General features: G+C 41.0%; 1 pseudogene; it reads right to left on the bottom strand.

Moving 5' to 3' along the window:
• Window positions 1-7,679: 7,679 nt before the first annotated feature.
• LOC114043622 lies at window positions 7,680-16,641 on the bottom strand (annotated as a pseudogene).
• Between the last annotated feature and the right edge of the window lie 351 nt (window positions 16,642-16,992).

Genomic DNA, 16,992 nt, shown 5'->3' with positions numbered 1-16,992 from the left:
TCTCATAGAGTCATTAGCTTCTACTTGCCCAATTCTAATTTTTAATGGATTGTTTTCTTCTATTAGATTTTATACCTCCTTTTCCATTTGGCCAATTGTATTTTTTAAGGACTTGTTTTCTACAGTTAAATTTTTTCCATTCCTTTTCCAAGCTATTGACTCTCTCTTGCGCACCTCTCATTTTTTTTCCCAATTTTTCTTCTACCTCTCTTATTTGACTTTTTAAATTTTTCTTGAGCTCTTTCAAGAAGGCTTTTTGGGCTCAAGACCAATTCATATTCCCCTTTGAGGTTTCAGCTGTGGGCATATTGACAATGTTGTCCTTTTCTGAATTTGTGCCTTGATCTTCCTTGTCTTCATAATAAGAATCTATGGTCATTGTCCATTTCTGCTTTTTGCTCATGGTATTTGCCTATATCCTGACTTTTTTTTTTTAAAAAAATGTTGAGCTTTCCTGCTGGAGAGTAGGGGGTACTGACCCAAGCTTTTGTGCTAGGAGCCTGGGACCTGGTCATGGCTTTGTGTGCTGGGGTGTCTGGTGCTGGCAATTGGAGGCTGTAGGGATCTGGAAGCTAACCTGGTGCTGGGCTGGGGTCAGTAACACTGGACTGCTCAGGGTGGGAGTGAGGAGTCTGGTACCCAGGGGGTGCCTGCTCACCCAGGCCTTGTACTCCAAATGTTTAGCTCCTGCTTACCTGGACCTTGCATTCAAATGTTTGGCTGCTGGAGAATATCTGTCAGCCTGGAGCTTTGCCTCCTGGAGTTGTGCTTCTCAGAGTTGTACTGAGGCACTGGGAGATTTGACCGCTGGAGAACACCATTGCATGTGGTGGTTTTCCAAGCTGGTATCTACCAGTTCCCCTGCCTGTTCTGAGGTACTCAGGGGGTCCTGGTGTTGGTATTTGCCTGTTCCACTGCCCTGGGGCTCTGGACCTCCCCCTGGTATGCTGAGGTGGGGCTTGCTGGGATACTGCTCCCTCTCCCCCAGAGCAAGAGGGGCCTTTCCTATTAATTCCCCAAGCTTCCTGGGCTATAAGACTGCTGCACCCCATCTTTCTGCTGGCTCAGCTCTTCCAGGGTTTTTCCTGGGGCAATATTTTCTGGGCTTTCAGAGGTCAATAAGGGAGGGTGATAGAGACTTACTTCTTCCTTTACCATCGTGGTTCCCAGAAGCGGAAGTCATAAAGTTTTAAGTATTATATAAATATATGTTGGTGTTATTAAGTAAACTTCATTTAAGATGGAAGCCTAATTTATCAAAGATGGCACCAAAGTGGATAATGTCATGGAGAGACTCAAGTGTACATTAGGAATAATGTTTTGCACCCTTCATAGAATGCCCAGATCATTGTATTTTGGTGTTTTCAGTTACCATATACTCTTTTCTTGCATGATTTAGGGTAGGTGCCAACCCTTTATTTCAGGGATCTGGGAGACATTTCTTTCCAGTGGAACCATTTTTTTGTACTCATGAGCCACCTAGAGCCTGATTCTTGATTAGCAGCTTTAGAATTTAACAAATGAGGAAACTGAGGTCCATAAAGGTTAAGTGAATTGTCCAAGGTCACACAGAAAGTGAACAGCAAGAACTGAGATTAAGAGGTCCTTTGGCATTGATTTTAATGCTCTTTCTGCCAAACCAAGTTCTTATGGAATCGTTTCCTTTGAAATAAATATGAAAGAAGGCACATAAAACACTTTTGTGATGTGTATGATTCTGTGAAAATGAAAGATTAGTCAAAAATCTTTTTTGATTTTCTGCTATTAGGCTATGTCTTTCTTCTAGATGATATAGTCAAGGAAAGAGCATGGGATGATATTATTAATTTGGGATGATATTTTATTTCATAATTCATAAAGAAGATAGAAATGATAGGAAGCCTGTTCTCCTTTGATCTATTCTCAGACACATAGAACAGTATAGTTGTCCATCAAAAAATGTAAATGAATCTCATGAGAAACAGAATATCAGAACTATTTGAAAAAAAAAGATCTCTGCACAGAACTGAAAGCTGGAAGCAGTTGATTGGACAGTGTTAAGGGAAGACAATGATAACAAGACATCATTTCATAGCTGAGCACTCAAAAGTCCAGAACATTCTCTGAGTCAAAATAATTTGGACAAATTCTCCACTTCAGCCTCAACCCTATTAGAAATGGGTTTGAACTTTTGGGGTGAAAGTAAATTCCTCCCAAATAAGTTATCTCCTACACATATGTTAAGATTGTATAAAATTACATGATAGATGCAACCATTGAGAAAACTTTGTTTATAGGCTCCTAAACTTAGAGGAAGAGGCTTGACAGGTCATCTATTCCAACTCCCTCATTATACAGATGAGGAAACTAAGGCCCACGGAGATTAAGTAACTGGCTCAAGGTTCCACAGGTAGTATTTCCACGGAGCTGGAAATTAAACCCAATCAATAAGGATGATAGTGATGGTGATGATAATGATGATGATGATGACGATGATGGTTGGAATTCACATAGCATTTAAAAGTTTGCAAAGCACTTTGCATGTTATCCTATTTGACCCTCGCAACAACCCTGTGAGGTAAGTTGTTATTATCCCCATTTTACAGATGAAGAAACAGAGAGAGAGGTATAGGCCCAGGGTCATACAGCTAATAAATATGTGAGGCAGGATTGGAACTCAGATTTTCCTGATTCCGAGTCTAGCATTCTATCCACTGGGCTACCTCACTGCCTAGGGAAGATTTATATAAACTAATCTAGAGTGAAATTAGAAGAACCAAGTGAACAAAGTACAAAATGCTCGTGGACACGCCTAGAGCATGAGCCGGGTGGGCTGGCACATCCTATAGGAATTCCTTGTGATTCTGGAAATGTCCCTTCTCCATGTATCCCCACACCACTATGTGTTTGTACACTTGGCCCACACTCTATAAATGTCAATGGCAATGACTAAGACATCCATGAAAAGTTCACTAAAAGGCAGTAACTCCCCGAGTAACTAAAAAATCCAGTAATGATCCCAGTAATGATCAGATAATGAAACATATCTCCCAGGACTAGGCGGAGGGGTAGGGAGTTAACAAGAATTAGCTTGTAGACTAGGAGTAATATAATGGTCCTCAGGTCCATGTACTTTCTTTCTTTATTACTTCACAGATTCAGCTGAAAAGATAATAATAAAATCATAATAGCTCTGAGCCTACAATTAGGAAAATTCCTCAAATTTAGACAGAGGTTTATTTCTCTGCCTTAATTTATATTTTGCTTATTTCCAGTGAGAAAAATTATTTTCTGTTAATAACCAATCATTAATATCAGAATTCAGGATTTTTTTTCTCTTTTTACTTCCTCATTTGAAGACTAATCCTTCCCAGTCAATCAGTCTCTGAAGGAAGGGCTGATGAGATTGGCCTGACCCTCCAGGAATATTCTCCTCTATCTTATACTGGCCCCAACCAACTGGGAGAGCTTATTTCTGATTAAAGGGTGAAGAGAATCTAATCTAGGTGAATTCTGGCCCATCCTTCAACTTAAGTGGTCTAGGTAGAGATGGATTCTTTTTTCCAGATAGCTGGAGGCAGCTGAGTCTCATGATCAAGTCAAGCTCTCAGCAGGAGAAGCTGAAGACTTCTAGGCCAGCCCCTTATTAATATGTCTACTCCCTCATTAATTATTCCAATCAGGGCTTATTTCTCTGTCAACAGCACGCCCTTTTCTAAAAATATTTAAGGCATTCAATATCTCCATTAGGTGTCTTTGGTTATTGAGAGAAACCACCAACCTCAATTTATTGATTATTTGCTAGCCTAATTAATAAATTGATCATTAATTACCCAGAAACTCTTTTCATTCATCTCACCGGCTAAGCCCTGGTTTCTTCTACTCCCTTTTTCTCTGTACAGGCTAAGTATATAATATAAGCCTTCATGACTAACCCTGGTTTTTTTATATATGAAGGAAAAATCAGGATACAGTAAACAGCTAAGTTTTTTTTTTTTTTGTTAATGAGAAGAGTATATAACAGTACCACTTATTAGACTACCTTGAATAGTAGAAGTTGGAGAAAGTGTAGATCTTCTGGAATTTCCCTCAGTCTTTGAAGATAACAAGGCAAATTAAGTTATCAAGCATTTATTAAATACTTACTGTATGCTGAGCTGGAAAAGGAAATGGCAAACCACTCTAGTATCTTTGCTAAGAAAACCCCATAAAAACAGAGTCACAAAGAGTCGGACACAACTAAACAACTTGACAACAACATATGTCAAGCATTGTAATAAGCATTGGGGATACAAAGGTAAAAAAAAAAAAATTAAAATAGTCCCTGCTCTTAAGGAGCTCCTTCCAATTTGAATTCTTTGTCCCAAGTCCCCTAATATGGTTTTTCCCTTCTACCTTATAACTCAGTTCTTTCTTCCCCTCTCTCTGTTTACCCATTGCCTCCTTGGCAGCCACTGCCACCCAGCTCCTTAAGTCTTGGAGGGGTTTGACAACACCACCTTCTCACTGCTACTGCTCCTCAGATTCTGCCAACCTAGTTCCTTTCTTTGACACTTGGTTGTCTTGAAAAAGTTCCCCCCCCCGCCCAAAGTTTTTGGATATGGTTCAAGTCCAGCTCAACGATTCTATTAGACCAAAATTTCTTCTCTGAGCTTAGAGGAAATGAATATTCCTCTGAATGACAAATCCTGGCATACCAATCAGTTCTTAAAATGCAATTACACTTGGATACTAGCAGTGTATGTGGACTACCCATTGGTTATCTTTCTCTTTTGCTATATGACAAACCCATCTTGTTTTTCTGGTCATTTTTTTTTTATAGAATTATAGATTGAAAGCTGGAAAGTCTCTTAGAGGTCATCTAGTCTGACCTACTCATTCTATGGATAATGAGACTGAGGACCAGATAGATTGTGACTTGCCCAAGGTCACATAGGTAATAAGCAGCAAAACTGGGATTTTCTGATGACAGCCTTTATGGAGCTTCTCCTACATAATTCCTTCTGTTGCACCCTGCTCGCACCCACTTTGTGTCTATTCCCCTTTGGGTGACCTGCAACTTCAATTCTTTGGAAACTTTGGCATTGCATAACTCACAGCTACATAACATCACTGAAAGTATATTGGTGTTAAAAAGGTAAGCCTCTGTATAAGAGCAATTCAGGGTTATTTAAAAAAAATTTCACAATTTCTTACAGTCAATCCAGTTTGGTCTTCTCTACCTGTTCAATTCTGGGCCCAATTTTGCTCATTTATGATATGATAATAGATAAATTCTACAGATTTCCTATCATATAGCAGTCTGATCTGTGGACTAATTAATGGTGGGTCTGTTGAGAATGGAGAAAAAAGAGTTCTAATGTGATATGGACTTAACATATTGCATGAATAGCCGAGATATTCACTCAATACACTTGAACTCTTCTAATCAGTGAAAATACGACTAGAAATAAAATACCTCCTGCTTTCATTTATAAACCCTGGGGATATTATAAAATAACTTACATTTCTATAGTATTTGAGAACTTATAAAACAGAGGCAAAGTGACTTACTTGTTCATGGTCATACATCTAGTAAGTAGCAGAAATAGAATTTAATTCATGTCTTTCCTAGCAACAAATTGAGCATTCCTTCTACTTTACCACGCTGCCTCTATTAATTAATTCCAATTAATGTTGGACAGCATTGCATTATATTAGGGGGGAAAAGCCCGCAGGAAAAGGACAGACCCCTTCTCTTCGCTGGTTGTTTTTTTGGTTGTTCAATTGTTTAGTCGTGTCTGTCTCTTCATGACCCTATGGATCCCACTTGTCCATGGAGATTTCTTGGCAAGGATACTGGAGTAGTTTGCCATTTCCCTCTCCAGTGGATCCTTTTATCAGGCAATCAGAGGTTAAATGTCCTCAGGTTATACAGTTAGGAAGCGTCTGAGCCTGGATTTGAACTCTGGTCATTCTGACTCCAGATCCAGTGCTCTGTCTACTGAACCCAGTTGCCTCTTAAGTACTCTCTGGAGTACTTTATTCACATTAACTGAAGCATAGATTTAAATGAAGACAGCTCATTCCTAAGGTCCTGATTCACACGTTTTTGAATTTCAATAGCAATACAATTCCCCCTTCTTTTATTAAAGAGCTTAATCTTTCTGAAATCTAATTTTTGGCTTCCCTGTTTGACTTTGTGAAAAAAATTTCTTGTGACATTAAGGTACCTGTTATGACTTACTAGAATTTCACAAACCAATGTTTATTGTGGGACTTGTCTGCAGGACCTCAGATTCTATAATTGGTTTTGAAGATAAGGTTGAGGGTGGTCCTTAATTAGTAAGGCAATTGGCATTGGGTACAGTAGGGTGAGGGAGTCCAGAAGATTTCATTTCTGTGATTAAGGCACAGCTTACACAGGTAGCATCACTAATGTCCTCCTTTGTTGCTTCATCATAAAACTGGCTGGGTTTCAAGGGCTTTGCCAGGGAATCCATACCATGGATCTCAGTAGGACCTGGTCACTCCTACCAAGCTGGAAAGACTTGGAGTATGAGCTGGATGATGTATTATGTGTTCTCTGAATTATGGATCACTTAGCTAAACACAAAAACTCATCAAAAGAATGGTGATCAGAGGTGATGACAATCTTTGGCCACAGAAACTCATGAATAAAGTGTTAAAGAGTAGGGCCACATGTCCCAATGGATGTACTACCCACCATAATGAAATCATGGAACCTTGAAGTACTGAAATATTTCTTAGCTAATTGTCAGAATGAAACCTTGTTCCTAAGAAGAAAACATCCATTTTAGGGACAATGCAATTTTCTTCGATGAGGCTTTTAATAACTTCTATGTTTAAAAAATTTTAAGGATTACAAAGCACAACAAATGAGGTAGTATTATTCCCATTTTACAGATGAAAAACTGAGACTCAGAAAGCTTAGATGACTTGCCCAATTTCACAGCTAGTAAATGTTAGAAATGGGACATAAATCCATATCTCCTAATGACTCATTTCCATTTACTGTATGCCCCCTTGAATTAGGCACAATCCTAAAAATGCCTGAGAAGGTGGGGGTTAAAGCACTCATAATGTTAGAAAACTCTTGAATTATTTGCTTAGGGGTGGAGACTCCATTTGGAAATATTTCACTGGATTCATTGGAAAGCAAAGTGGCAAAAAGCTTCTGAAAGGTAGGAGAGAAAAACAGATGAACTTACTGCTTATAATATATTTTTCACTAGGACTGAGTGTTAAATGACCACCATATTGAGATGAATAGCTCTAGTCAAGACTACTCAGTATGAAGAATGAACTCTGAGATTTCTACGACTAAGGCTTCAGTCAAGGTAAGTGAAGGAGTAACTAAGCTACCAGCTAATATATGAACTGGGATCATTGGATCATAGACCTAGAGTTAGAAAAGACCTGAGAGAGCATCTTCTCCAACCCCTGTGTATATGTATCAAATCATTAAAGACGTGACCCAAATAATAGGAATTCAGGCAGATATTGTTTTCAGAACCCTTTTTAATATAAAACAAAAAAAATCCCATATTTCAAACCTGTACTATGTCCACATTTCTTCTCTTCACATGCTAGAACGTTAGATCATGTAGCAGAGTCTTTGGGAACATGTGCTTAGGGTGGAATAGAAATATATCAAATCCTAGAATGCTCAACCAGTCATGGAGCTTGTCCTTGAGACTCTAGAGCAGTCCATGGCATTTCAAGTTCTTACACATCTTATTCACAACATTTCCACTGGCATCCTCATACTCCTCTGAAATGTCAGACTGCCACCATTCAGAAGCCTTCTGCAATTTCAACCTGACCCGCAAAGAAAAAACATTTTTAATCTGGGTCACATCAGCAAAGTGAGCTGTATTTGGAATGCCCAAGCACCTCCTGGCTTGAACATGATGCTATTCTGCAAAGTACCTCTGGAAGGCCTTGGGAGTTCAGTAGGTGTACTTCCCACAGATCTCAATTATAGCTGATATTGAGGCCATGTAGCTTATCCAGCCAAGAGGGAAGAGGCTTGCCATCCCAAACCCGGGGCAGGTTTCTGGAGTTGTCGATAATCCGTTCTCTTCATCTTCACTTTCACTCTCACTTCTTTGCTCTTCCCCTTCCTCTTCTCTTTCCTCTTCTATCCCTCCCTGGTTGTGTTGTACATTTTTATGTGAGATGGTGGTGCTCCCCAAGAATCTATTTATTTGTAGATCTGGGCTTCAAGAAAAGCAATGTCTTTATTTCTCTCAGTGTCCCTCTTGGTGATTTAAGATTCTTAGTAAATAGAGAGGAGTCAAGTGATTCCAGGGGCTTGTCTTTAGTGCTGAACAGCCTCTGGGCTCCCTCTTCCAGTGTCTCAGAACATTTCAATCCTAAAGCCAAGAGTGCAGATTTTAGTCTGTCCAGGCCCAAGGAGGCCAATTCCTCCCAGGAGGAAAATGCAGAGAGGTCAAGATGGGTTCCATTGTGGGTGAAAAGAAAGCTGCTTGTCTCTTTTGGCCAGCTTGGGAAGGCACCATTTTCCCACTTCTTCTCAAATTCATTCTGAATCTTCCCAAACAGCTCATTCTGATCTTCTAGGAGCTTTACCCTGTCTGTGTAGTCCTGGAGGTTCTTAGGTGGCATCTCCAGGCACCTCTTGTACTCTGCATTCTTCCTTTCTGTGGGAAGATCTAATAACTGGTCAAAGATAGAGAGGTGTTACATGATATAATCCAGTTTCTCAGATACTTTCAAGTTAATACACTTAAGTTAACAGTCATGAAGATCCAGGTAAAGGCCATATCTTTCTTCATCTACGAACCTCACCAAGTTTTATGTATCTTCACTTGGATCTTCTCTGGGTTTCAGGAGCTCTTCAAATTCCACTGACATTGGCACACAAATCTCATTTGGGTGCTTCCAGTGGAATTCTTTTTATCCATTTGAGTTTATTGCAGAATTCTGCCAACTCATTTGGTCCTGAAATAGTACTGAGCTGTTCCTTTCTTAACCTATTCTGGTCATCATACAAACCTTTCAGGTTCCCACTGAATTCCATATACCTGTCCTGCATAGCCTGCATGCAATGGTCCAAGTTGATCTGATCCCAGAGCATGGACATCTTCCTGAGTATTTCCTTGGCCATGATGTACATGAGCCCTTCCTTCAGAGTAGCACTGTTGGGACTGCAATGTTAACTCTATCTTCTCTGCGTGACCTTCACCTCACACTAGCAGCTGCTCAGTCTCCTGTGCCTCACCCCCTGGAACACCAAGGTTCTGCCCAATGTTCCACCCTCACTGGAAGGCTTCCTTTTTTTTTTAAAGTAGGAAAGTTGGCAAGAAGGAAGGAAAAAAGCATTTATTAAGCATGTGTTATATACCAGGGACTGTGCTAAGCACTCATACAATATTATCTCATTGACAACCTTGTGAAGTAGGTGCTGTTATTATCCCCATTTTGCGGAGGAGGAAACTGAGGCAAGCAGCGGTTAAGTGGCTTGCCCAAGGTCACAGGGCTAATAAGTGAGGTCAGATTTGACCTCAAGGCTTCCTGACTCCAGGCCCAGCTCTATATATCACTTTAAGGTTTGCAAACTGCTTTACAACATTATCTCACCTAGGAGGCAGATGCTGTTGTCATCTCTATTTTATAGATAAGAAAACTGCTGTGCCTTTGGTCACACAGGCAGTGTCTGAAGCAGGAGTTGAACTCAGGTCTTCCTAACTTCATAGCCAGCACTCTACTGTGACACTTAGCTGTCTCTAAGTCATCTTAGTATTTTATGGAATCTGAGGATTTAGGTCTGGAAGGAACCTGAAGCTCAGACAAGGGAAATGACTTGCCCAGAGTCTCCTAAGCAGAAAGCATCTGAGCCTCTTCTTGATGTCTCTCTGTCCTTACAAGAAGCTGGACATAGATCCCTAGGAGACAGGAATGGCCTGGGTAAGGACAGGGTGAGGCAGGTCAGGGCAGAGAGAGCCCACACACTTTGTGCTGGGGAACAGAGGGCTGTTGTTATGCCAGAGGCCTTAGCAAGTATTTTAGGCAAGAGCATCTTAAACAGTCTGCCAAGGCCTCATCTCCACAAGAGTGAGGTGCTGGATCCCCTAGAAGCATGCCTCAGGGCTGCCTGCTGGCAGAGAACTTGTAAGGAGACAAAAATTCCCCCTCTCCATTTTTTGGTTTGTTTTTCTCTTAGTTAGCTTTGGCATCTGACCTCATTTAATTTTTTTTTAATGGTAAAACATTATGCTACCTTGCTCCCAAGATGCCTCCTACCACCAGCACAATGTCCTGTTGGTATGTCCCATGGGATAGATCTATTCCTTATTGTTTCTGTGTCCCAGACAGACCCCTTTGTTAGTCTGGCTAAGCCAATGGACCCTCCTCAAAAGAACGTCTTTAAACACCTAAAACTAAATGCATAGTGTTACAAAGGAAACCAGTTATATTGGAATATATTTATAAAAAATAATATTTCTTTTTGTTTTTTTTATAGTTTTTTTTTTAGGCAGTTGGGGTTAAGTGACTTGCCCAGGGTCACACAGCTAGTAAGTGACAAGTGTTTGGTCTGAGTCCAGAGTTGAACTCAGGTCCTCCTGATTTCAGGGCTGTTGCTCTATCCACTGTGCCACAAAAAATAATATTTCTAAAACAAGCTCATGGACACCAGGTTAAGAGCCTACGTTCTAGACAAACTCCCTCAATTTATAAACTTAAGAACCCCTGTTCTAGTGACTTGCCCAAGGTCACATAGCTAGTAGAGCTTCCTCACCTCTTCTGACACCAAATCCAGCACTGTCTGCACTTGGCCCCAGTGTTCCTTGTATGGTGTGACTGGAGAAACTCCATTCTGTGGCAATGAAGGGGGAATGTGACCTGGCCTTGATCTCGCATTCTACAGATTGAAGAGCTGCGTGACCTTGTGCAGATCACTTAACTTTTCTGAACTTCGGGTTGCTCAGCTATGAAATGAAGAGTTTGGACTAAATCCCCTCTAAGGGCCTCTCTAGGAAGGGTCCCCTTTCTCCTCCCCCAGTTAAAAACATCTCTTCCAATTGCTTTGACAAAAGACAACATTTTAGAAAAACCCTTACTAAGAAATGAATATCCTTAGGTTGAGGAATAACTTCTGAACCACAAAGAAGGCTGGTAAGGTTGGGAGGAAGAGGTGAGTATAGGAGAGGAAAAGGCTATTAAATAGAGGTGGGGTAGGTTGGGGGTGATGTTCATGATTCTCTGAGAATCTGGGTTGGTGGTTTCTGGTAAGATGTCAGCAACATTGGGGCAGCTGGGTGGCGCAGTGGATAGAGCACCGGCCCTGGAGTCAGGAGGACCTGAATTCAAATCTGGTTCAGACACTTGACACTTACTAGCTGTGTGACCCTGGGCAAGTCACTTAACCCCTATTGCCTCACCAGAAAGAAAAAAAAAAAGATGTCAGCATCATCCAGTATATCCCCACCCTAACTCCCAAAGGGATGTAAGACCCTTTTGAAGGTAGATATTATTTCTTTTTTTGTGATTTTATTCCTAGCTCCTATCACAGTGCATGACATATTAGTGGGTTTTGTATGTAATTTTGTTTTGGACTGGACACATGACTTCATGAGTACAGGGAACCCCTTTACCAAAGTATATCTGCAACTTGAAATCTTAAAGAATTGCTGGGACACAGAGAAGTTAGATGACCTGCGCAGGGTCCTATCACCAGAGGTAAGACTTGAATCTAGGTCTTCTCTACACAGAGACCATTCTCTATCCATTATTCCATACCTCCATTCTGTCTGGCACCCAATGAATGGTTAACCAATGCTTGTTGAATGAATGTTGAATGGAGAGCAAGGTATGATAGAACTATAACATCAGATCCAATGGACATTTCCTGTCTTTATTTTACAGATGGGGAAACTAAAGTTCAGAAACTTGCCCAATTAAGTAACAGGGCTGGCACTAAAAGCCAGTTCTTCTATTCCCAATCCAGAATTCTTTTCACCATACCAGTTTGCCATAATAATCATGTTGTGACATAGGGAAATACAGAAGTTGTTAGTCAGCTTTTTAATAGATATAGTGCCAAGGCCCAGAGAGGTAAACTTGCCCAAGGTCACAGGATTGTTAACTCCAGTCCTTGATTGAATACTAGGCAGCCTGGCTTTCCTGACTTGTGCCCAATGATGGCCCCAACATACTCTTTTCTTTCTTATTCTGTGACTGTGCCCATTTGCTGGCAGAGAAGCAGCTTATCTCGGCCACCTCCCTTCTCTTCCTTCCTCTAAGCAAAAGCGTAGCCAGTCCAGGCACTCTATTTTTTAAAGAACAATCTGTATTCTTCAAGTATTCGGAACTCAATCAGATTTTATCCAGGCCTCTGAGTTCACCTATCTTCCTTCCCAATACCTTGAAACCCATCTTACAGCCTTTACCTTAGAAGAAGCAGCTGATTCACCATTTTTTTTTCTCTCCTTTTATAACTCACGTCCTGCTGAGTCAAGCTGGATTGGGTTTCCCACTTCACAAGTTTTCCTGTTTTTAAATTGCTCTTGTCCATCATCCTCTCCTCTGAAAACTAGCTGTGAATTGTCCTTCATTCACAGAAACTCTTTCATTCACAAGTTCCCAGGTGAACCCACTGTGATAGTTTTTATCTGGGCATCTTTATTTGCCTAGCCATTGCGTTAGGAAGAAACAGAGTGGGAATGATAGAGAAGAAGACATCAGAAAGAGATCACAATCAGAAGAGTGATGTGTGAATCCTAGACCTGCGGTCTTAGGACAGGGTAGTAGTACCCTAGGGGAAATAGTGATGAACAAAAGACTTGTTTTTAGTGACCCTGGTCTTCCTTCTTTTTTTTTTTTTTCCTTTCCTTCTCATATCATAGGATCATAGATTTAGAGATGGAAGAAATCTTAGAATTCACCTAGTCTAATCCTTTCATTTTACAGACGAGCAAATTGAGATCCACAAGGGTTAAGTGATTTGCCTGTAGTCACACAGGTAGTGAGTGGTGAACTGGGATTCAAACCCAGATCTTCTGACTCCAAATTTAATGCTCTTTTCCTCATATCACCTGTGGTACATGAGCCACCACCCCCAGCAGCAGTAGCATAAATTGGAAGTCAGTCATTCCTTCCAACTCTCGTCCCACCTAGTTTCTAACCTCTGGATGGAGGCGTAAACTAGACTTGATTGAGTTTCTATTAAGTAGGACCTTCAAAAGCCCTGAGGGATGGAAGAAGGATTTGAGAAAACCAAACCTTGGCTCATCACACACTGACTAATGGTGAGGCTGCTGTTAGTTCAATTGTAGCAGAGAGAAATGGGGGCACATTCTTTCTCAATGGTATCAGCTGATGGTTCTGGCAAAAAAGGTGACACGGAGTCCATCAAGAAACATGTCACCCCTGCCTGCTATGAAAGGGCTGGCTCCTTCCATGAAGCAGTGAGAAATGAGCCTGTTGTTTATCAGCAGAGGCAAGGAATTATTTATTTTTACCACCTCCTGTAGTGAGTCCAGTCATTTCAAAATGAAGGCAGGGCTCTCTCAGCCAGAGTTAAGAGAAGGGGAGAGAGCCTACTGGCCTCCTAGGGGCCATAAAGAACATAGACTTCCTGGCACATCTGGAGGACAGGTTGGGGCTAGGAAAGATCATGGCATGGGTTGACTCACCATGACTGATAACAGTTTAAAATATCTTAACAAGGTATAAAAAGACTCCAGGGATTTCACTTTGACTACAGAAACACATGCAAAACTCCTTAGCCCGGGATGCAAGGCTGCAAGCTTACCTCAACCCACCTTAAAAAGAAAAGTTTTATTAATGCTTAAAAACAAAACCAAACCACAAACTCTTTGGAATAACTTACCTCACTCTTTTTTCCCCATCACAAGGTACATCCTGCCATAGAATTTATAGTGCAGTAGATAGAGTGCCAGGCCTGGAGTCAGAAAGACTCGAGTTCAAATGCAGTTTCAGACACTTACTAGCTGTGTGACCCTGGGCAACTCCCTTACCCCTGTTTGGCTCAGTTTTCTCATCTGTAAAATGAGCTGGAGAAGGAAATGACAAATCACTCCAGTATCTTTACCAAAAAAACCAAATGGGGTCACGAAGAATTGAACACAACTGAAAAACAACTGAACAGCCAACAAGGAAATACAGGTAAGCAAAATAACATCAACTATTTCTAAAGGCATGTGCGTCATTCCATAATGGTACTCCACCATCATTTTATGTAGGAAGGTGGTTTCATCTTCTGGAGTTGATTGATCATTGCATGGATCTGAGTTCTGCTATCTTTTAGTGGTATTTTTCTTTACATCTTTGCCTCAACCTACCTTTCCAACCTTATATCCTACTACTCCCATATGGGAACTCTTTTTCCTCTGAGTATATCTTGAAATTCTTTCTTTGGTGTTTCATTCCTCCCTTGCCCCTTCCAGACTCATATCCATAGTGAATGTGTGAATGAACAAATGAAAAAGCATGTAGTAAGTGCTTACTATGTGGGAAGCATTGTTTTAAGTTTGGGGGTACAAAGAAAAAAGCAGGAAAGTCCCTGCTTTCAAGGCATTTGTATTCTAAATGGAGACACAACACAATCTCCCAACAGTGGTCTTTAGGGATCATCTTCTTTGATCATTGTAGCTAGAAATATTTTTTCTCTTCTTTGACCTTCTATAATATTCGACTGTACCACTTATTTAGAAGTGCTTAATAATAATAACAATAATAGTAAAAATAATAATAGTATGTAATAGTATTCCTCCATTAAAGCTCTTAACATGCCTCTTCGTGGCACAGATTGGCAGTGAGTTCTTGAAGACTGTGTCTTTTCATTACATCACACTGTCTCTCATTGTAGCAGCTGTGTCTTATGAGTCTCTGAATCTTCCACAAACACCTGCTATAGTGTCTTGCTCATACTAGGTGGTCTCCTAATGTACTTTCGCATTAGGCTAGCCCTGGTAATAGAACTGGATTAAGTTGGGAAGCTTAGTCTGCACTGCTTATAACAAGAGGAAGGAAGTAATTCAGGGTCAGTGAAAGTGACTGAACCGGTAGCAGTGATCCATATAAAGACCTTGTGTATTTAGGGCAAATACATTGAATGATCTAGTCCCAAGACATCTCTTCTTATAAAGCAAACTAGTTGAAAATTGGAATGGTCTGTGCCATTCCAAGGAATTAGGGGCATTTTCAGGTAGATTGGGTAAATTGAGTAGAGGTGTGAAGAAGCATGAATTAGAAGCAATACACCTGGGGACCAAAAACCAACACTGCTTGGATTCTAAACAAGGCACAACAGTACACACACTACTCAGTTACTCAGAGAAAAACCTGCAGGAGTGATCCCTAAAGTGGGCTTTCGAAAGTTAGAATGCCAACACAAAGTTCTTATGTGTTACAAAGTCAGGGAAATTGAGGGTGTGTTGCGCAGGGTGGGGAGGTTGTATGTGTTGGGGGGGTGGGGAGGAAATAAGGAGGAATCAGCTGCTGGCAATAGTCCTAATGAGAAATAGTCCTAATGAGAAAACTAGCCTTTCTCCTACGCTGAGGCTGCCAGTGTATAAAAACAGGGCACCAAAGGGCTTCTTTGCTGCTCCTCTTAATCTGGCTCAGATGCTATGAATGAAATGAATTTGTTGACCAGAAGGATAGTAACAGACACAGGTAAGCCTCTGGTGGCTGATCAATGAAGATCTGGGGAATTTGGTGTTAACGGATAGTTTTGTTGTGTATCTATGTGAATGTGTAGTGTGTCGGGAAATACTACAAGAGGCCTGAGGTTTTAAGCACAGAGTATACCAAAGGACGTGATAACACAGTGGCAGTTAGTCCTGGACTTTCTTTTGAGAGGTAGCCTGCAGGTTTTAGTCTGTCCAGGCACAAGGAGGCCAACTTCTCCCAGGAGGAAAACTCAAGAGAGGTCAAGATGGGCTCCAGTGTGGGTCAGTGAACTGCTTGTCTCTTTTTGCCAGTCTCGGAAGGTACCATTTTTCCCACTTCTTCTCAAATTCATTCTGAAGATTCCCAAATAGCTCATTCTGATCTTCTAGGAGCTTTACCCTGTCTGTGTAATCCTGGAGGTTCTTAGGTGGCATCTCCAGGCACCTCTTGTACTCTGCATTCTTCCTTTCTGTGGGAAGATCTAATAACTGGTCAAAGATAGAGAGGTGTTACATGATATAATCCAGTTTCTCAGATACTTTCAAGTTAATACACTTAAGTTAACAGTCATGAAGATCCAGGTAAAGGCCATATCTTTCTTCATCTACGAACCTCACCAAGTTTTATGTATCTTCACTTGGATCTTCTCTGGGTTTCAGGAGCTCTTCAAATTCCACTGACATTGGCACACAAATCTCATTTGGATGCTTCTGGTGGATGCTTCTTTAATCTGTTCGAGTCTATTTTAGAATTCTGCAAATTCATTTGGTCCTGAAATGGTACTGAGCTGTTCCTTTCTTAATCTATCCTGGTCATCATACAAACCTTTCAGGTTCCTACTGACTTCCATATACTTGTCCTGCGTAGCCTGCCTGCGATGTCTGAGTTAATCTGAACCCAGAATGGGGACACCTTAATGAGCATTTCCTTGACCATGATGTCCATGAGCTGCTCCTTTTCTTCAAAGTAGCACCACTGGGGCTCCAAGATCATCTTCATCTTCTCTATGCTTTCTCTGCCTCACAGGAGCTGCTGTAGCTGGAAGTTAAAGTCACTGCAGGAAGTTGCTGCCACCACCAACCCAGCTCAAGGCTCTCAGCCTCCTGTTCCTCACCCTGTGGGACACCAAGGTTCTGCCCCAAGGTTCCATCCTTTCCAGAAGTGTTTTTTTTTTTTAAGATAGGAAAGTTGACCAGAAGGAAGGAAGGAAACAAGCATTTATTAATCATGTATTATGTGCCAGGGATTGTGCTAAGCACACATACAAATATTATATCATTTAATCCTCATGACAACCCTGTGAGGTAAATGCTATTATTATCCCCATTTTGTAGAGGAGGAAACTGAGGC

The sequence above is a fragment of the Vombatus ursinus genome, unplaced genomic scaffold, assembly GCF_900497805.2.
Source record: "Vombatus ursinus unplaced genomic scaffold, bare-nosed wombat genome assembly UNPS02014770.1, whole genome shotgun sequence".
Taxonomy (NCBI): domain Eukaryota; kingdom Metazoa; phylum Chordata; class Mammalia; order Diprotodontia; family Vombatidae; genus Vombatus; species Vombatus ursinus.
The sequence above is the reverse complement of the archived record's forward strand: the minus strand, read 5'-3'. Positions and strand labels throughout refer to the sequence as shown.